Here is a 21,727-nt window from a genome sequence, read left to right on the forward strand (position 1 = left end):
GGGATGTATCTAGTCTCCATTGGTGGGGCAGTAGAATGCTGCAGTCCATGTGGAGGGCAGTGTGGTGGTTCCAAAGGAAACTAAGCATGGGGTTGCCATATGGTCCTGGAACCCAGTTACTGGGTATTTACTTGGAAGAACTAAAAAGAGGGATACAAACGGACATTTGCACAGTAGGGTTTATGGTGTCAGTATTCATGATTTGCAGTGGGTGGAAGTGGTCTAAGGGTGCATCAACTGATGAACGGAATAGTGAACTGTGGTGTATATATACAATGGAGTACTGACTGCTAAAAGGAGGAGTGAAGTTGTGAGATGAATGTATATTGAGGACACTATGTTGGGTGAAATAAACCAGAAATGTAAAGAAAAATAATATAATGCCTCATTAATATGGCCTAACTATAATGTGTAAACTCTGAGACCTGGGCCTGAGAGCACAGGCTATCAGTGGAAGCCTGATTGTAAAGGTTCCTAGATTGTAAGCTCCTACAGCAGTTACATCTATTCCTGTGTTGTAATGGTTATTTATAAATTCTGAGACGCTGAGATCTTGGTATATAACCTGGCTGGTCCCTGGAACTTTGTGTATCTGTGTGACACATGAGATTCAGAGCCAGAGTCTGTCAGCTATGAATGTCATCATCACCCCATATAGCAAATTGTGGGGAACCAAGCTTTTCATGTCACTTAGACCAGGTGGTGGCCTGGAATGCTGGGCCACAAGCCTGCACAGAATGCCGTGCAGGCATGCCTTGTAAAGATGTGCGTCTCGTGACTATGACAGCAGCGTTAACCATTGATCCCAGATTGTTCCTCCTTATCTGCAGCAGGATGTAAAGATTAATATCTGAGAGACCCTGAATGCTTTTGATCACGTAGCATAGTCTTGCTTTGTGTAACAAACGAATAAATAACTGGAGCACAGGTGCATCAGCACCCACTTGGCATACGATGCTGTGAGTCCCCTGCTCCCTTAAATCTTAACTTTGTGTCTGTGTTTCATTTCAGCGTCGCCCTGTCAGCAACAGCAAATGTTAAGGAGTCTGAAAAAAGAGATCAGACTTCAATTAGAGATACACGAAATGGACTTGGTTAGGACTAAGGTAAATCAGAATAAAGGGTAAATGACAATATTGACAGTGTGTTTAAAACTTCAACTTCTGAGCGAGACCAAAGGTGTAAAATTTATATTGTTTTTAACACACTACATAATTTAACTTGTATGGCCAGTTTGTTCAACCAACATGTTTATACAGAACATTGAATAGGCAGTGAAATCTGGCTGGTTTATACAGGCTATTGTGAAGCCCCAATACATCCCACAGTACTTTGGGCAGAAAACAAAAATGTATTTGCAAATCCCACTTGAGGGACTAGGGGAAAATGTGGAAATATTAAATTTCCCCACATGGGAAACTGATGATATACTCACAAGCACTAGGGACTACCAATCTCGAAGGCCGAGCACTTGATCTTGGGGTTGCCCTTATGAAGTTTGTTGCTACAAAGGAGAGGTTAAGCCTAGTTAAAACTGTGCCTAAGAATCACCCCCAGAGAACCTGTTTTTTGTTGCTCAGATGTGGCCTCTCTCTTGAAGCCAACTCTGCAGGTTGGGGACATGACTCCCAGGGGTGCAGATCTCCCTGGCAACATGGGATATGACTCACAGGGATGAGCCTGGTCCTGGCATCATGGGATTCAGAAAGCCTCTTGGACCAAAAGGAGGAAGACAAATGGAACAAAATCAAGTTTCAAAGGCTGAGAAATCTCAAATAGAGTCGCGTGGTTATTCTGGAGGCTATTCTTATGCATTATGTAGATATCACTTTTTAGCTTTTAGTGTATTGGAATACTTGGAGGGAAATACCTAAAATTGTAGCTTTTACTCTTGAAGACAACTGTGTAACTATATAGCTCACACTGTGTGACCATTTGATTGTGAAAACTTTGTGACTCCCCCTCCCTTTATATAGTGTATGGACAGATGAATAGAAAAATAAGGAGAAAAAGTAAATGAATAATAGGGAGGGATGGGAGTATGGGATGTTTTTGGTGTTCTTTTTTACTTTAACCTTAATTCTTATTCTTTTTTGTGTGTGGTAATGAAAATGTTAAAATATTGACTATTGATGAATGCACAACTATATAATGGTAGTGTGAACAGCTAATTGTACACCGTGGATGATTGTATGGTATGTGAATATATCTCAATAAAACTGATTTTTTTTTAAAAAATGAAGAAGTTAAAATTTTCACAGATGAACAAATACTAGGAGAATTTATGAACAAGAACCTGCCCTGCAAGAAATACTAAAGAGTTCTGCCAGCTGAGAAAAAAAGAGAGAAAGGTCTGGAGAAGGGCACAGAACTGAAGAACAGAAGTAAGTGTAATGTCTCAGTCTGGATGTATTATGTCCCCCCAAACACCATGTTCTTTAATGCAGTCTTCTGGGGGCAGATGTACTAGGGTTGATTAGGTTAGAATCTTTAGATTCCTTGGATATGTGATCCACCCAACTGTGCGTAATACCTTTGATTAGATTATTTCCATGGAGGTATGGCCCTGCCCATTCAGTGTAGTCTTGATTAGTTTACCAGAGCCCTATAAAAGCTCAGACAGAAGGAGCTCAGTGCAGCTGCATCTCAGAGAGACATTTTGGAGAATGCCACTTTGACAAAGAACCTAGGAGCAAAGAGACACCAGTCATGTGCCTTCCCAGATAACAGAGGTTTTCCAGACACCATCGGTGTTCTTCAGCGAAGTTACCCTACTGTTGATGCCTTTGTTTGGACATTTGCATGGCCATAAGACTATAACTTTGTAACCAAATAAATCTCCTTTATAAAAGCCTTTCCATTTCTGGTATATTGCATAATAGCAGCATTAGCAAACTGGAATATGTAACTTAAAATAAAAGAAGAAGAGGGGAGTAAAATAGATCTGACAATTAAAAACCAAAGGATAACATGGTTGATTCAAGAATTGCCTTCACAGTAAGAAATTTAAATGTTTAATTGGATTAAATTCCCCAATTAAAACTTATAGATTGGCAGAATGGATTAAAAAGTATGATCCACTGAAATATTGTTTAGAAGAGACTCATATTTGACCCAGTGACACAGAGACTGAAAGTGAAAGGATGGAAAAAGATACTCCATACAAGCTGCAACCAAAAGAAAGCAGGGGTAGCCATCCCAATAAAAGACAAAACAGACTTTAAATGCAAAGATGTCATAAGAGACAAAGAAGGACACTATATATTAATAAAAGGGACAATACTCCAAGAAGAAATAACAATCATAAATGTTTACGCACCCAGGAGCTACAAAGTACTTGAGACAAACATTGTCTAAACTGAATGGAGCAATAGACATTTCTACAATAATAATGAGACTTCAATACACCACTTTCTTCTATAGATAGAAAAACTAGACAGAGCCCCAATAAAGAAATTGAGAACCTAAAAAAATATGATAAATTAATTAGACTTAACATACATATATAGATTGTTACATCCCAAAGTACCAGGATATACATTCTCCTTTAGCACTCATGCAACGTTCTCCAGGACAGATCATATGCTGGGGCACAAAATGAGTCTTAACAAATTTTAAAAGACTGAAATTATTCAAAGCACATTATATGACCAAAATGGAATGCAACTAGAAATCAATAGACACCAAGGAACCAGATCTTTCACAAATATATGGAGGTTAACCAACACACTCCTAAACAACCAGAGGGTCAAAGAAGAAACTGCAAGAGAAATAAGTAAATAACTAGACAAATGAAAACAAGAACATAACATATCAAAACCTATGGGATACAGCCACGGTGGTGCTGAGAGGGAAATTTATAGCTCTAAATGCATACATAAAAAGGGAAGAAAGAGCTAAAACCAAAGACCTAATTGAAAAAATGAAGAGGCTACAGAACAATCAGCAAACTAACCCTAAAGCAAGTAGAAGAAAAGAAATAACAAAGATTAAAGCAGAAATAAATGAGATGAACAACAAAAAACAGAATAAATAAAACCAAAAGGTGGTTTTTTGAGAAGATCGACGAGATTGACAAAACCTTAGCTAGACTGACAAAGTCAAAAAGAGAGAAGACCCAAACAAACAAAATCATAAATGAGAGGAGGGCCATTACAATGGATCCTGAGGCAATTCAGAAACTCATAAGAGGATACTATAAACAGCTGTACGCCAACAAACTAGACAACCTAGAGGAAATGGACAATTTCCTGGAAACACATGAACATCCTAGACTGATCTGAAAGGAAACAGAAGACCTCAACAAACTAATCACAAGCAAAGAGATCCAATCAGTCATGAAAATCTACCTACAAATAAAAGACCAGGGCTAGATGGCTTCACAGCAGAATTTTACCAAACTTTCCAAAAACAATTGACACTATTCCACCTCAAATTCTTGAAAATTTGAAGAAAAAGGAACACTACCTAATTCATTTTATGAAGCCAACATCATTCTATTACTAAACCATATAAAGACACTACAAGAAAGGAAAACTGCAAGCCAATTTCCCTAATATAGATGCAAAAATTCTCAACATAATAATTGCAAATCGAATCAAAAGGTACATTAAAAGAATTATACACCATGATCAAGTGGTGGTGCAAGGGTGGTTCAACATAAGAAATCAATCAATATAACACATTAACAAATCAAAAGGGAAAAATCAAATTATCATCTTGATACAGGCTGAAAAAGCATTTGACAAAATTCAGTATCCCTTTTTGATAAAAATATTTCTAAAGGTAGGAATTCAAGGAAACTTCCTCAATATGATAAAGGGAACATACGAAAAACCCAAGAGCCTGCACAGTACTCAACAGTGAGAGACTGAAAGTCTCCCCCTTGAGATCAGGAATGAGACAATGATGCCCACTGTCACCACTATTATTCAACACTGTGCTAGAAGTTCTAGCCAGAGCAATTTGCCAAGACAAAGAAACAAAAGGCATCCAAATTGGAAAGGAAGAAGTAAAACTGTCATTATTTGCAGATGATGTGATCTTATATTTGTAAAATTCAGAGAAACTGATGACACAGCTACCTGAGCTAATAAACAAATTCAGCAAAGTGGCAGGATGCAAGATTAATGGGCATAAGCCAGCAATGTTCTTATACACTAGTAATAACCAAACTGAAGAGCCAATCAAGAGAAGAATTCCATTCACAATAGCAACTAAAAAATCAAGTACCTAGGAATAAACTTAACCAAGGATGTAAAAGACCTCTACAGAGCAAATTACAAAACTTTACTGAAAGAAATCAATGTGGACCTAATTAGGTGGAAAGATATTCCATGTTCATGGATAGGAAAGTAAAACATTGTTACAATGTCAATGCTACTGAAACTGATCTACAGATTAAACGCTATTCCAATCAAAATTCCAACAACCTAATTGCAGAATTGGCAAAGCTAGTTATCAAATTTGGAAGGGAAAGGGGCCTTGCATTGCCAAAAATATTCTAAGAAAGAACTAAATGGGAAAACTTACACTTCTGACTTTAAAGCATACTATAAAGTCACAGACATCAAAACAGCATGTATTGGCACAAAGATAGACATACTGATCAATGGAATCCAATTAAGAGTTTGGAAATAGAACCCCAGATCTAAGGTCAACTGATTTTTGATAAGTCCCACAAATCCACCGAACTAGGATAGAATAATCTCTTCAACAAATGGGGATTGGAGAACTGTATATCCATATTCAAAAGAATGAAAGAAGACCCCTGCCTCACACCCTACACAAACATTAACTCCAAGTGGATCACAGACCTCAACATAAGAGACAGCACCATAAAATTCCTAGAAAATAATACAGGGAAACGTCTTGAAGACCTCATAATAGAAGGTAGCTTCTTAGACCTTACATCCAAAGCACAAGCAACAAAAGAAGAAATAGATAAATGGGAAGTCATCAAAATCAAAAGCTTCTGTGCCACAAAAGACTTTGTCAAAAAGATTGAAGAGGCAGCCAGTTGAATGGAAGAAAATATTTGGAAACTATATATCTGATAAGAGACTCATATCCTGCATATATAAAGAAATCCTACACCGCAATGATGAAGGTACAAACAGCCCAATTATAAAATTTTCTTTTTGTTGCCACACTCCAGCAATTTTCATAACTTTCATAAGTTTTGCCATACCATCATGTCCCTGAATATAATTACTTAATGCTTTAAAATGTTAATATCTTTATATCCATACTATAAAAGGAAAAGCAGAATCATTCTCTAAAGCTATAAACATAAATCTATCTATCCATCCATTCAAACATGACCAAAAAATCATTATCTTATAGCTAGAAAATGTTGCTTGCTGGAAGGCTCTGAGTTTTGATCATACTCTCTTTATGGTAAAACTGTTGATTAGCAAATATTAGAAAGGTAAGGTGGCACTAGCATCCAACTGTTGCCTTCTTGAAAATCAGGAAAATTGATACAAGGTGATTTCATGTGGTCCAGGTGTTCTTGAACTCCCTAAATCAGCATCTCTAATTTTCTTTTTTTTTTAGCATTCAAAGTACAACTTAACAAGTAGTTAGCACATTTCTAAGAATGTTATGGTTACAATTTCGGTTACTTCCTTATTGTGATTATAACATACATAGGGAAATGTAACTCAAAGTATGATTTAGCATGTGCTTATATAGGTAATTTCAAAGTATGCGATTGGTTTTATTTCCACAGTTTCAATTATTTCCTTATTGTGAACAGATACAAAAAGGTGATAGCTTTCAGGGTGAAATTTGGCAAGTGGCCATGGAGCAAATTTCAAGGAATGTTTTGGGTAACAAATCAACCATTTCAGTTATTTCCCTCTAGCTGTTCTAATACTGTAGCATCTAATATATATATATATATATAATAAATATAAATAAAACAGGCAAAAGATATGAAAATAAAATTTTTGAAGAGGAACTACAAATGTATAAAAAAAACATGAAAAATGTTCAGCTTCACTGGCTATTAGGGAAATGCAAATCAATCCCACAATGGGATATCATCTCACACCAATAAGAATGGCTGTCATTACATAAATAGGAAACTACAAATGACGGAGAGGATGTTTACAAATTGGAGCTCTTATTCATTGCCACTGTGGAAGACAGTTTGGCCATTCTTCAGAAAACTGGATATCAAGTTACCCTACAATCTAGCAATTCCACTTCTCAGTATAAACCCAGAAGATTTGAGAGCAGTGACACAAACAGACATTTGCACACCAATGTTCATAGCAACACTGCTCACAAATGCCAAGAGATGGAAACAATGCAAGTGTCCTTCAATAAACAAGTGGATAAACAAAATGTGATATACACAGACAATGTAATACTATGCAGCACTAAAAAGGAATGTGGTTCTGAAACATATGGCAACATGGATGAACCCTGAAGATATAATGTTGAGTGAAATAAGTCAGACACAAAAGGAGAGATATTGTATGTTATCACTCATATGAACTCTCTGAAAAACATAAAATCATTGTCTTACAATGTAGAATGCAGGGGACCTAGAGATAGACAGAAGCTAGTGAAGGGAGAATGAAAACCTAATAGGTATAGACATGATAATGAGGGTGAACTTAAATGTATGGGAATGAACAGAGTTGACAATGGTTCATTAATGGGATTATAACTATCAGTGCAACATTGAAGGTGAACATATCGGAAGTGGTTTCTTAAAGGCATGTATCCCACAGATTAGCACTACAAGTAGAAGGGCTTGCATGACATACTTCTAAGGTATGACACTGATAAAAGAGTTAACAACAGGGTGGTATACGGGAAAAACTACCTATTGCATACTAGAGACAATAATTAATGCGAATACCTTAAAAGTACCACACAAATACTAGGGATAAATAATTAAGGGCTGATATGAGCTTGGGGTATTTTGGGTCAAAAGAATTGTTTAAAATGGAGAGTGATTATGATTGTACAACTAAATGAAGATAATGTACACTGATAGTTTATCTAGGACAGAACATAAGCTATGTGAAATTAGGAACCCTTTACTTAATAAGTCAAGTCATTGATCTTAAGGCTTGTTCATGTGAAACTCACGGCTGTAAAGGGGAGGCTAAGCCCACCTAAAAAAACACCTTGGAGTCACTTCTAGAAAACCTTTTCTGTTGCTCAGATGTGGCCTTTCTTTCTCTAAGCCCCCAATGTGTGACAGGACTCCCAGGTGAGTGAGTCTTCCTGGTAATGTGGGACACAGATCCCAGGAATGAGCCTGATCCTGGCACTGAGGGATGGAGAATGCTTTTTAAATAAAAGAGGTTAAAGAAGGGCAACAAAATAAGGTTTCAGTGGCTAAGAGATTTCATATAGAGTCAAGAGGCTGTCCTGGAGGTTACTCCTATGCAAGCTTCAGCTAGATGTGCCAAATGGCCACAGTATGACAATTCCAAATCAACAGCAGTCCTGAAAACCCTAAAGAATACCCTGGTCCCTATCTGAGACTCTGTAAAAGTTTCACTCATTAAGTTTATTTTTCAGAAACAAATCCTCCAGAGTGTTCCAATGCCAGTAAGTCCCAAAACCCAGAGGCAACAGGGTTTTGGGACTTCCCATAATATAGACACTCCTTTTCAACATGAACAGGTTAGGGTGGTCACTGCCTAGACATCCCTGAAGATCAGGAAAGTGATTAAACTAGAGCAAGGGGTTGCAACAGACAAGATAGGATTTAACAAAGGGTTATGAATACTGAATCTTTATATAATTTTTTTTTCCTTATTTGCTAGGGTATCAGAATAGCTAGAAGGAAAGACCTGAAATGGTGGAACGGTAACCCATAACATTCTTTGAAATTTGCTCTATGGCTACTTGTTAAATTGTACTTTGAAAGTTATCACCCTTCTGTACATATGTTATATTTTATAATAAAGAAATAACTGAAACTATGGTACTGGACCCCATAACATTCTTTGAAATTTCCTATATAACCACTTGCTAAATCATACTTTGAAAGTTATCACTTATCTGCATATATCATATTTCACAGTAAGTAAATAACTGAAATGGAACTGTAACCCATAACATTCTTTGAAATATGGTCTCTACTTATTAAATCACACTTTGAAAATTATCACTTTTATGTATATGCTATATTCCACAAAAGAAAATGAAAAAAAGGATAAATTAGAGACGAGTCAATTCACTAAATTAGTAAAGAAAGTGGTGACATTTCTAACAACCTTACAAAAATAAGATGGGTTTTAAGAGAACACTATAAGCAATTGTGCCCAAAGGTATTAGATATCCTTGACAATATGGGCCAATTCCCAGAAACACACCTTGCCTTCTTTATATTTACTCTTAAAAATCCACTGTTTTGGAAAAAAAATTAGTGCTTTTTTAAAAGCAGGTATTTTAGGTAATCTCATATTTTTATGTTACCATTTCTCTTTCTAGCCTGGCCATTGTGCAACATTCTTAAGGGAAGTCATAATCTATTTGAGTCAAGGCTATGTCAGTCAATGTAATATACCAGCTAATAAAATAATCATCTGCCCTGTGGTAAGTTTAAGTTTAGTTCAGAAGAGAAAACACAAAGTAAAAATGACAATGCTAACTTGTGTACATAGTACTGAAGGATTTATTTGTTGAGGTGGGACAATCCTCTTGGAAAGAGTAGATGTTTGTTGAAACTTTAAAGATGACCTGGACAACATTTAGAAAATTTGTTTGGGATACAAACGGGTTTAATGGGAAAATGTACAAAATTCCAGCAACAACAGACTGCTCTTTGCAGAAACTGAGAGCGGAATGGACTGCAGGCAACTGGGTTGGAATGGACTGCAGAGAGCGGCTGAAAGAAGCATTCAGGGTCTGAAGACCATTGGAAGCCCTATAGTCCTTGTTTGAAGGACAATGGGGACCCATCAACAAAGTTAAAGTAGAATGACATGTATCTATGTCCAAGAGAGCCCTTTAGGTTTAGGATGTGTTGACATAAGTATTAGAGAGGTACATTAAGAGAAAATTTAGAAGGATATTAGTCAATTTTAAATATTCAAAGATGGTTGCCCACAAGACTGGAAAAAATCTGAAAAATGAAGTCAGGAATAATTTAATCCTCTTGCTTTGAATCCCACCTAGACCAAGTAAAGATGACTTACTTGCAGGGGATCCCACTATTGCAATCTGAAACAATTTGAGCATTAAAACAAATAATAAAAGATGAGAATACATTGAATAAAATAGAATACCCAAATCTTTAGTGCTATATCAAGTAAACTGGGAGCAAGCAAGCCATCTGTAAGGCAGAAAGCCAAATAAAATATAGAAGCAGTGCTGGAAAAGAAAAAATGAACATTTGACAACCATTCGAGTTGTGGTTGAGTGGGTGGAAAGGATGGAGGGTGGAGGATAGAAGGGGACCATAGTATTGATATAATCTCAGACTTTGTTCTCATAAAATGTCATTTATTACAAAGTGCAAGCATGTTTTTGCATTTAGAGGAACCTGAAAGAAATTTCAAGTTACCAAGTTCACAGCACTAGTGGGTGAAGCAACTGGATCTCCTATCCTTCCTGATGGGCTGCACTGAGGAAAGCATAGCTTCAAGCTGGGTTCCTACTGGGAATGTACGCCTAAATCTCAAAAGGAAACATTGGGCAGACCAAGGTGGGGGTCATTAATGCTCCTTAAATTTGTCAAAGATGTAAAAATCAAAGAACCTCTCAAGAGGAGCTGCATATTGAAATTGACTGGATAAAGCTGACTGGAAAAATAGATAATGTTGAGAGTTTGGGAAGGGTGGAATTAGTGCGTAAACATTGAACAGGTCTGACAGTGGGATTACAGCATTGAAGCAAAGGTGAGTTCCTGATTTGGAATTTTCTAGGAGAGTGTCCTTGTTTTGTAGATAAATAAGTGGAGTATTTTTATGAAATGTTTTTTAGGGTCCAAACATGGTAAAATTAAAACAACTTGAGAATCTTAGTGACGGGATCAGGAGTTCTTTGTACCTACTGCTGCAATTTTTTACACATTTGATATTATTTCAAAATAAATTACTTTTAAAAACGCCCATGTCACTATCACACCAAATCTACCATACCGGACCAAATCTACCTAAATGTAATCCAACCAAAATTTTGAAAGCAATCAACCTTTTAACAATCTGGATGTTATTAAGGAGGAAATATGTTACTTTCATATTAATAGCACTATGTCTTTGGTGTCCTGAATGATTTGGGCTGTTTGTGGAAACAGCGAGGTGTTTGAATTCCGGTTTCTCACAGAAACTCCTTCCTCTCTGCATGTTTTGGAGACGTACTGCCCTTTATCCCAGGTTGAAAGCCATAGTGAAGGACATGTATTATGTAACTCCCTTCTACATGCCAGAGGCTTGCTACTCCAGAATTTCTTGTGTTCACTATGGCTTCAAGAGGTGGCTCAGACTTTACCTCAGATTTTCTGTACTTGGCTTTCTTTTGTCTGTCTGTGCATCTGTGTTTCAGGAGATCATCTCTCTATCTCTTTCCCCTTCAGTAGTCTTTTGAGAGATATTAGTGACTATGGGGGAATAAGGTAATGACTTGATCACAGCAGGGATTTGCAAGGTGGAGAAGTGCTGGGGGTTATGAAATGCTGGAATTTATCTTTATGTGCCAAGGTGGGAGGGAAGCAAATGTAATCAGGGCCACTTCATGTACAAATTAACATTTACAGAATGTTTAAATAATATCAGATATTCTAATGTATGGATGGTAAAAAGAAGAAATGGACTATGTTGAAATCAACAACTTCTTGTTGAAAATAGATGACAACTAATAAGTGTATATGACTTATTAGTGTGAGATGATATGCTGACCAGAGAAATTAGTTAATAATCTCAAGAAAAAAAATTGTCATGGTATATAAAGGTAGATGGTTATTAGGCCTCTTCCCCACTTCAGTGTATATCATTAGTGTAAAATTTATGTAGACATATGAATACATTTCCAAATTTGAAAGTAGAGAAAGAGAAAAGTAAAGAAATTGAAAATGGTTCATCACCATTTGAAATACTGATAAATACAGAAAATAGGCATATACAAAATGATGAGATTGTAGACATACTGAGTTCACCTTCCCATGGAAATATACAAAATTAAACCAAGTGCATGTCAGAGTTTGATTTTCCACCAGAGAAATTTAGTTTCAATGAATACATATGATTTACAAAAAAAATAGCCTCTGACACAGCTCTTGAATAAATGATGATTTAAGTCCTGCACAAATTTCATCTTAAGTAGATTTAAGCATTGTGCAATATCAGATATTGAAAATCACAATCCTGTTTTGCACATCAAAACTGATTTCCATTCGTGCATGAATTTTAATGGAGACAAACTTATCCTAACTTGGAGGTCACATATCTTGCTGTAAAATTCACATAACAAACAACTTAGACTACACTTCAGGGGCATTTAGGACATCCTCATGCTTTGCAAGTATAACCTCTATCTATCGATCTATCAGTCAAACTAAAAAGACATTTCAGGAAGCTAAACTTAAAATAATTTAAGATCATAACTTGGTCATCAGAAATTGTACAACGTGACAATTTTTTCATTTGAAAAGAAAAGTTTCAAAAACATATTTCAAATTTTACTCAAAGTTTGCCTTTATTAAAACCAGGAAAGTAAAGTTATTGTAAATGTTGAAATTTGGGGTAAATAGCATTTAAAATTAATGTTGGGAGTTGTATTACCCGTACTTGTGAATTCTTCAACATTTTTTTCAACTCCGTAAGCGGTCCATGAAAAATTAGCCAATAAAACCAATAATAAAGGCATATACCTAGGAGCACCATTTTCCCTTTCTCCTCGGGCTCTGATATGGCTCAGCCAGGACTGGCCTGCCCCCCCGACTGCTCCACAGGAAGGCTGAAATACTCTGCACATCCCTTTCAGTACTGTGGATGCTTCTCCCCCTCTCTCTGAATCTCTTTATCAGGACTGTCTCCAGAAAAAGTCCTGATTCGTAAAAAGTTCCACAGCATGCCAGATTTCGACCGGGCAAAGCCCTCAATGAACGAATACTTTAGTAGAATAGCTCTCGCTAAAAGATTACCTGAGAAAGTAGAGAATGAACTACATAGGACAGTGCAGAAAATGAAGCTTCGTGCTCGCTATTTAGAACACCGCGGAGAACTACAACAGAGCTCGCTCCTCAGCCTCAGGCTCGAACAAGAAGCTACAGACTCACGTAGACGTGGCCACAGTACCCCCAAAGCCGCGGGCAGCGCCTCCTTGGGTCCCGCGGGAATAAGCCGCCGTCCCGTCCGCGGAGGCGGCGCCCAGCGGGGGGAACAAGGAGGCGTTTCCGGCGCGGTTTAGTCAGAGAGGGCGGTCTCCGGCGCCCCCTGCCGGCAGGCGGTCCACAGCGCAGGAAGCTTCGGCATCTGCTTCGTGGTGAAATCCGTGCCCTCCCCGCCCAGTGGCCGAATCACTGAGATTGTGTTCAGATTGTTCAGTGCCAGTAGACTGAGCCTGGGTGAAGGGGACTCCTCATCACAGCCAACATTGAAGGTTCAGGAAGAAGGACCCGCAGAAGGAGCAGGAGCCAGGGAGCCTCCACCCTTCTCCCAGTCTTTCCTGCCCACATCAAGGTTTTATCCTCGCCCCCACCGTCTGGACAATCCCAGGATAAGCTCATGGTGCCTCACAAAGGGTGTCTGTGATCTCCCACGGGACTCCCCGCAGAGGCCCTGCCTAGCCAGAGTCCTCCCTGCCTCCATGCACCAACCCTCCACCCTGTCCAGTTAGGAGATATCCACAGTTTGTTGATGAATTCATTGGACCTCAAGGAAGATGACCTGTCCAGGAACTCTTTGCCACCTGGAAGCCTGGCAGGCCCAACCCAGTGTTTCCAGCCCAGGGTGCACAGACCTTCAGGGATCGAGGAAGCCCGGCGTGGGGCTGCTTAACCACAGAGGTGGTTGAAGCCCCTTCTCCACTGCCTGCTCCTTGAAACCTGCGACAGGAAATCCCCGCCAGGTGCTGACGGCATGGGGGTTGGAAGGGTTCCATGGTGTTAAGTAAAGAAACATATTTTGTTTCTCATTCTTAGGAATTTGTCATGTATGTGCTATTATGTCATTTAAACATGTCCCCAGGAAGTGAACAATTAACAAGTTAATTAATTGCAAAGTTTATTTTACGCTGAGAAAATACATGACGTTCCTGAAAGGTTTATATGATTGTATCTGATTCACCCCGAGCTCCTTGGAGTCCATAATATCCACACTCAACAAGGTGTAATTAAGTGTTTTAGTTGCTGCACTGCCTGAGTATTGGTCTCCACCTGCCACTGTGTCTGCAATGTGTCTTAAGCTCTCTCTGCATCTCTGTCACCATCCACATATGAAGAGAAGGAAACAGAACCTGACTCAGAGGGCTACTGTTTGGGTGGGAACAAATTAAAGAGCTCAGAATAGTATCTGTGCTCACTTTTAACACTTTTGTGGTCTATTCTGAATTTTAAAAACCCTCTGAGCCAGTCTCAGAGTAACAATTTGCCATATGAGGGACACCATCAATACATTTTGCCACAGAGTTGTGATTTGTGTGATTCATCCATGTTTTTCCATCTTCCTCTTTGTAGTAGTGACAAGGCAAATGAAATCATTTCCCTATGTCACTGCTATAGGCATGTGAAACTAGACTATTTTCAATGGGAAGCACCTGGGACAGTACAAATGAATCATTTAACTTGAAGATTAATTATAAATCCTGCAGGTTTAGAAGTGTTGCAGCAGGAGAATGCTGAGCCCATAACCCATGGCTGAAGTGTCAAATCCATATTCTCTTGGGCTTTGGTCCTCATCTCTCCACTACTGCCTTTTAACCATGAACTCTAGAATACGAAGATAATCTCTTTTGCATCCCTTTGACTTGACCACTCCCATGGAAAACATAAAGTAAAAAGTCTCCCTCTACCTAGTATTCTCAAATGGTGTGGTAGAGTTTTCTGGGTTAGGAGAAATGGGGGTCTGGATTTCCCCAACTGTTGAGTGTTTTCATATCCCCTACGATTGTCAACTGATGTATTCTGGGAAAGCCCTCCTCTGAACTTCTATTTATGTATCTTTACACTGACTCTGAGAAAAGTGTGGGAGAGGCTGAGGTGGGAAGTGGAGTGTTGAAGGGTGGGGAAAATGTGGAGACCCCATGATTTGGGACTTTGCAAGTCCCTAAAAAGAGCCAGAGAGGGGGTCACAAACTATGGTCTCTGCAGGTCCCTGAGTAAGAGGTAAGGGAAGATAGGATGCCAGCTATGATTTTATATACATGAATGTCACATATTTTTAGAACAGAAAACCAAGAAACAAGGGCAGATTATTTCAAAGATATTTCCATTTTCCAAAACAGGAGCAGCTGCATGTACCATAATGTACAGGATACACTGAATGCACAATATCAATGCACTTTCAAGATGCCACTTCTGCTCTCAGAGCTGAGCCATGAGGTGAGGCATTGTGCATACTCAGAGACCAGCTCTGTGGTCTTCCTCACGGTATGAAGTCTCAAGATGGTTCTTGATAGTTAAACTTCATAGCTCATTTAACAGAACATTTGGTAGAGCTAGCACTGAACAACTATGTGGGAAGTAGAAAAAAAATTAATGTATATTATATGTATGTTTTGTATATATGTATATGTGTATTGTCTGTATAAATCTATCAAACAATAAATGAATGGATAAATATATGTGCATATTTATGCATATTTATACATATGTGTATAAATAAACATATGTGTATGTATTTTGGAACCAAAGGGAGTGAATAATTTTATAACAGGAGTGTTTACCTCTTTAAGATGAGAAATATATAAAAGAGCACTTCTATTGATATAAAGGAGGGATTTGAAATTTTCAGCCCCCCAGTGTAACTGAAGATAGCTGGACCATCCAAGACATGCCTGAAGTTTTCTCTGAAGGGTCTTCCTGGGAAAAGCTGGGAAGGCTTTTCCTGGCCTAATGTTACACCACTCAGTAATGATAGCCGCATTGTCTGGATTTCAACACCACATCTGTCCCTTCTTAGATAAGCCACTTTGGGCAATTTACTTATCCTCCTTGTCCTTCCATTTGATCTCCAGAAAGTGGAATTGAAGGTAATAGTCTCCAACTCAGAGAATTCATACAAAGATTAATATTGTAAAATGCTTTGAACAAAACTGGCATGTTCCACTTAAATGTCAGATTATTACTATGATCATTAATTCTCCAAACAATCTTGACATAGTTCACCTTAAAAGTGAACCCCCACTCCATTTTCATTGAGAGTTGAGAGCATTCCTTACTACTAAAGGGCCAGTTACTGCCCTTACCAGTGCTTGTTGTACTGCTTATTAATTAAATTTCTGTCCTCTTAGCTGCAACAGATTTTCTTGATTCCTTGTAAAATTACTAGTCATATCCTCCTATCCTGCCAGGACCTGTTCTAAGTGGAAGGAACTTTTGATGAGGCTACTTCAGTTAAGGTGTGGCCCACCTCAATCAGGATGGGTCTTAATCCTATTACAGTAGATCTTTATAAGAGATTGGAATTGACAGAGAGAAAGCCACAGTAGGAGCAGCCTGAATCTAAATATCAACAGAACCCAGAAGAGAAGGGAAATGCTGCAATGTGCCTTGCCATGTGACAGCCTAAGGACCAAGGATCACTGGCAGCCATCCCCAAAATGTCAGTCTTCCAAGAGAAAGCTTTGCCTTGGTGTTACTTTGATTTGGATTTTATCTTAGCCTCAAAACATGAGATAATAAATTCCCATTGTGTAATCTGATCCATTGCATGGTATTTGCTTGAGCAGCGAAAGAAATTAAAACACTCAACAAATAATATTATTGAAGCATCTTGATGATCAATTCTCTTTTCTTCTGTCCTCATTTCATCACTGTACTATGATAACCTGACCCATTTCTCAGATTGATGACATTTTCTTCATTTTTATCCATACAATGACAGTGAAGATGTTATCATCTGAATGTCATTTCTGATATTTTACTTCTATATACTTGTGTATTATGTAAGGCCAAGTGCAAATTTAAAAATGAGAAAGCCTTTATTATTCCTGTTGAATGTAAGGGAAGAAACTACATATTCTCTCGCATCTCTTTGAGTCTTTACTTTAGAAAATCAGTAGTTGTAAGTAATACCAATTTCTTTGTCCTTTTGAAATACATGCACATTTGAAATGTGTGTCAAAATTTAAGTAAGTCTCTTTAAAAATTTTCCCACACAAGTTCTACACAATGAAGCCATTTCTTTGAAATGTAGCCAAAGAAAATTTCTCCCAATTTCCTGATAAGAGATGAACATAACTTCTGGCAGTTGAAGATTGAGTGGTAAGGGGGATGTTCCTGGCTCCAAATTGTAAATGTACCTCAGATTCTGAAGATACGAGAAAAAAATTAAGATTCTGTTTGAAATGGGTTGTATCTTCTTAGTCCCATAAAAAGCATAAGATTTCTTTCTATCTTTGAATCCCTTTGGGGATTGCCTGTGATATGTACATTCTGTTTTAATGCTTAGTCAATATTAAGATTGTTTTTCTTTGTCTTCTACCTTTGCAGAGAGATATTTGGGGTTGGGAAATGATTTTGTTTTTATTTATATTTCCCCAACACTTACTGGGGCCCAAATTAAAATATATCTTGAACTGAAGACATTACTTTCCCCCAAACAAGGGAAAGTTATATATCCTTTCACTACAAATCTTAATTAATGGCTCCATAAGGCATCCAGGAATTAATTCCTAAAACCCCTTTTCAGCACCACAGAAACACAATAGAAAACTGTTAACTCACTGCACTAAGCACTATTGTTATCCTTTATCGCCTCCCAACACAAAACACACATAAGCACACTCATTCATTTTCCTACATTGTCAGTTTAAAAGTTAATCCCTCTTAATTCCCCCCTTTTCTGAACACCTACCTATGTTAGCCTTTCCCTCCTCTGGCCAAGTTCTCTTGAACAGAACACAACTTCATCTTCAGGCAGTGCCTGTGTTTTGTCACTACATGTTTATTTATTTGTTCATTTCCTCGTCTCCTGTCACCTCCATGGGACAAACTGCAGAAAAATAGACACCATAATCTTTAAAATAAGGCAAGTTCTTCCCTATTACTTATCAATTAAATCCTGGAGGAAATCCTTCTCAACTATACCTGAACTTACCATCAGCCTGTCACCAAATGTCTGCAGTGAGATCACACAATTATCTTCAGATTAAAATTCATTTACAAAATAAAGAAGGTACATCTCTCTGGGGAAAATTCTCTCCAATACTCACCTGAACTCAAAGAGATGGAAAATCCAGGGGATGCTGCTCATTATTGAGGATGTTGTCACCACATTCCAGAGCTCAAAGCATCTTTCCTGTTCTAAAAAAAATCAGTTTTGATGGTGCCTTTTTATGTTGTTAATATCTTCATCAGTCATATATGAAAGACACACCCTGTTTACCTTGAAAACTGATGAAGAAAAATCTAATTAAAGTAAGACTAAAGCCAATCTTTCACTCTAATTATGTAAATCATATATATATACAGATATGAAAATTGATTATTCCTTTTCATTCTGTAAGTCTTTAAAAATATCCAAAAGCAAACTTCATGCCTTTGCCCAAAGGTCTTACTATTTTGTGTGTTCTAGTTTTGGGGGGCAGTACTGTAGAGAACTGAATAAAGAGGGTCACTCCTGCTGAAGATTCCTAAAATGACCAACATTCTCTCAGGTTGGGAGCATAAATGTTGCTCTGTAAAAGTGCAAATAGTTATGCTGCAAATACATATTTAAATGGAAAGCTATTTTTATGTATCAAGTATGCATCTATTTTACTACTAAGGAAGAAAAATACCACAGAACACAGGTCTCTTCAATTCAGGCTTATCTGATGTCTTAAAGAGTGTAAAATCCTACAAATCTCAAATATTCTGCCTTCAAAGGAATGAATTATCCAATTTTCATTATTGATATGACTATAAATGTGTTTCAAATATTTTTTAAATAAAATTAAAAGTTAAAAAGTTCTAGGACATCTCCTAGAAAAATGAAAATAAATTTGTAAAGAAAAACCAAGCAATATATTTAAATTTGGAGTACAGTTGTTTCCAAAGGAAATATTTTGTCCTTTATTTTTAAATAGTATTCTGAATTTTTTTTAAAAAATGTATTCTGTATTATTTTAGTAAGGACATTTTTGGTAATAAACCTCAATTTTACAGTTCTCTTATATGTTCCTATGACTTTACATATAAAAATAAATATGTCTTTACATACAAATGTAATGGTGTTTAAAATTTGTTTCTCAGATGCTATTGAGCACTGAAGATGTGACAGGCATTTTGCTAGTGGAAAAATGCATGTCCTTCCCTTCCTGACTTTAATATCTAAATATCCAACAATTGTGTAATTACACATTGTGTTAGCATTTGCACATAAAGTGAAGGGTGTTAGCAGAGAGCTAAACTTTGGCAAAGTAACTGTGTTCTCATCTGAAGGCTTGGCTTAGGGAGGATCCACTTCTAAACTCATTCACCTTGTGCTTGGCAGCATTTACTTTCTCTTGAACTGTTGAACAGAGGACCTCGGTCCACGGCTGTTGGCTGGAGGTTGTTCTCATTTCCTTGCCATCTGGGCACTCCCACATGGAAATTTGCCTCATGCAAACTTACAAATTGAGAAGGTAATAGAGTCAGGTAGCAAGTTGGAATTCAGTCTTTTGTAACCCTGTTTAGGAAGTGATTAATGCTTCCTTTTGTGGTATTCTCTTCTATTCACCTAGGTGCACCCCTCAGTCAAGGGGAAGTGATTACACTAGGGTGTGAATTCCAGGTGGCAGGGACCATAGGGGTCCTTCTATAAGTCTGCCTACCATTCTGTCTTTCACAAGCTCTGCTTCATCTGGGGTCAGCCAGCAACAGATTTCCTGCAGACCCTTTGCTGGATCAAATGTCAATTTTTGGTTCTTCTCTGTCTCATCTTTAGTTTCATAGTCCTTTAACGTATCCAAAATTTCATTAATTTGTAAGTATTTACTGGGGGCATAATGAGTCCCTTGTATTGAACTAAGGGCAAAATATCGAATAGTAATCAGTATGTGATCCCTGTTCCTTTGGTCTTTTGAGAGGGGAATATGGTTCTCCTACCTGCAACAAGTACCTCTCTAGAGTCCTGGCAGCTTTTGGATTCCCTTAAAAGTCCCATCTAAGAAGGTCAGAAAAATTAAATTTTCATGGCTCCATGCATCTCTTTGTCAAATTTTAAATTGTATTCTCTTGTAGTCAAAACTTTAACCCATGTTCTTCCTTCAGTTTAGTTTCTTTTTATTTTTTACTCGGGAACTGTACAAACCTTCCTCTGGGGATGAGAATATTGAACTATGCTTCCTCTGAGAAATGAATATTGATGTTTTAATTTTGTTCATTGCAGGTTGGAAAGGATAATAACTGATGAGAACTTCCTCGGCCAAATGCTCATGTGATCTTGACCCTTTTCTGAAGCTCAGGTCCTCACCACAGTCTGCTGTTCTCACTCTGCAAGCATCCTTATTACTTGTGTTTCCTTCTAGAAGTGTTTCCTGGTTAAAAAAAATAATTGCATATGGTGGGATCAATGTGGGGCTAGAGAGAAGCAGGGTAAAATTAGAAAGTAGCTGACAGAGTGAGGAACACACAGGTAAATGAAAAGAAAAACAAGTTTTCTGAGAAAAGATCCCATGTCCAAGACCACTGGGCAGATAAATCTGTCCTCCCTCCTCCAGCTAACACCCAATTTTCCCTCTGGATGCCCCTGCTTCCTCCTGGTATTGATACTGGGTCAACAGCTGAATATGGTGAAATAGCACAGTTCTCCTTCCCCTAGTCCCTGCCTTTTCCCTGGCCCCATCATAATCTTTTGCCCAACACTCAAGGAATTCTTGTTCTCTGCCCCAGCCCTATGCAGGTCCCTTGGTCAGAATGGAGGATTTGGGAAGAACACCCCAATGCCTAATCCACTGGTGTGGCCCAGTGTCCATTAGATAACAGTATGAGGGTCTTGGTAGGGGAGGAGGGGAAAAGTGTCTGTTGGATATATCATATCCCAGACATCTCAATCTGCACCAGGAAGAATTCCCTTTCTCTTCAATCTATTCCTTAGGTTGAGGCAACCCACCTCCCAACCACCCATAAATCCTGCTAAAGGAAATGAGGAAAATCCAGAACGGCATCCTGGTAGCTTCTGATAGTAGCCACTAAACTCCGCAAGGGTATCTGGGATTGATTAACATTCAGTCATCCCCCATTCCCTTCCTATCAGATGCTCCAATATTTCTGAGGTGAAACATATTTTCCTTCAGCCAAGATGCTGGTCAAAGGAGAATATTTAGACTCTTAAATATCACAACCATGTGAATAGGCATAATTTATGCCTACTATTATGTCCAAGGCCTCCATAAATACACAATCAGAGTAAGAGCAGTTTACCTCTTCTGTAAACATAACTTCATGCCAGACAAACTCACTGTAACCTCTCCAAGGATATTGCCAGAGTGTAGCCCCTTCCTCTTCACAGAAACCACTACCGTTTGTTTCATTCAAGTGGTATAGGGGGCACTGAGGATCACAGGAACCCTACTTTCCCTTCAGAAGAGGATCTGACATCTTGCTCCTTTCTCTCCTGTGCTACTT

General features: G+C 38.1%; 1 protein-coding gene across 1 annotated transcript in view; it reads right to left on the reverse strand.

Annotated features, from left to right (window-relative positions):
* The window catches only part of LOC119512496 (zinc finger protein 596-like), a 98,215-nt gene extending 84,918 nt beyond the window's left edge, over positions 1-13,297 (reverse strand). The window contains exon 1 of the mRNA XM_037807208.1: positions 13,118-13,297. The gene's annotated coding sequence lies outside the window, so the exon portion shown is untranslated. The remainder of the gene's footprint in view (positions 1-13,117) is intronic.
* Between the last annotated feature and the right edge of the window lie 8,430 nt (positions 13,298-21,727).

This window comes from Choloepus didactylus, chromosome 17 (assembly GCF_015220235.1).
Source record: "Choloepus didactylus isolate mChoDid1 chromosome 17, mChoDid1.pri, whole genome shotgun sequence".
Classification (NCBI taxonomy): Eukaryota; Metazoa; Chordata; class Mammalia; order Pilosa; family Megalonychidae; genus Choloepus; species Choloepus didactylus.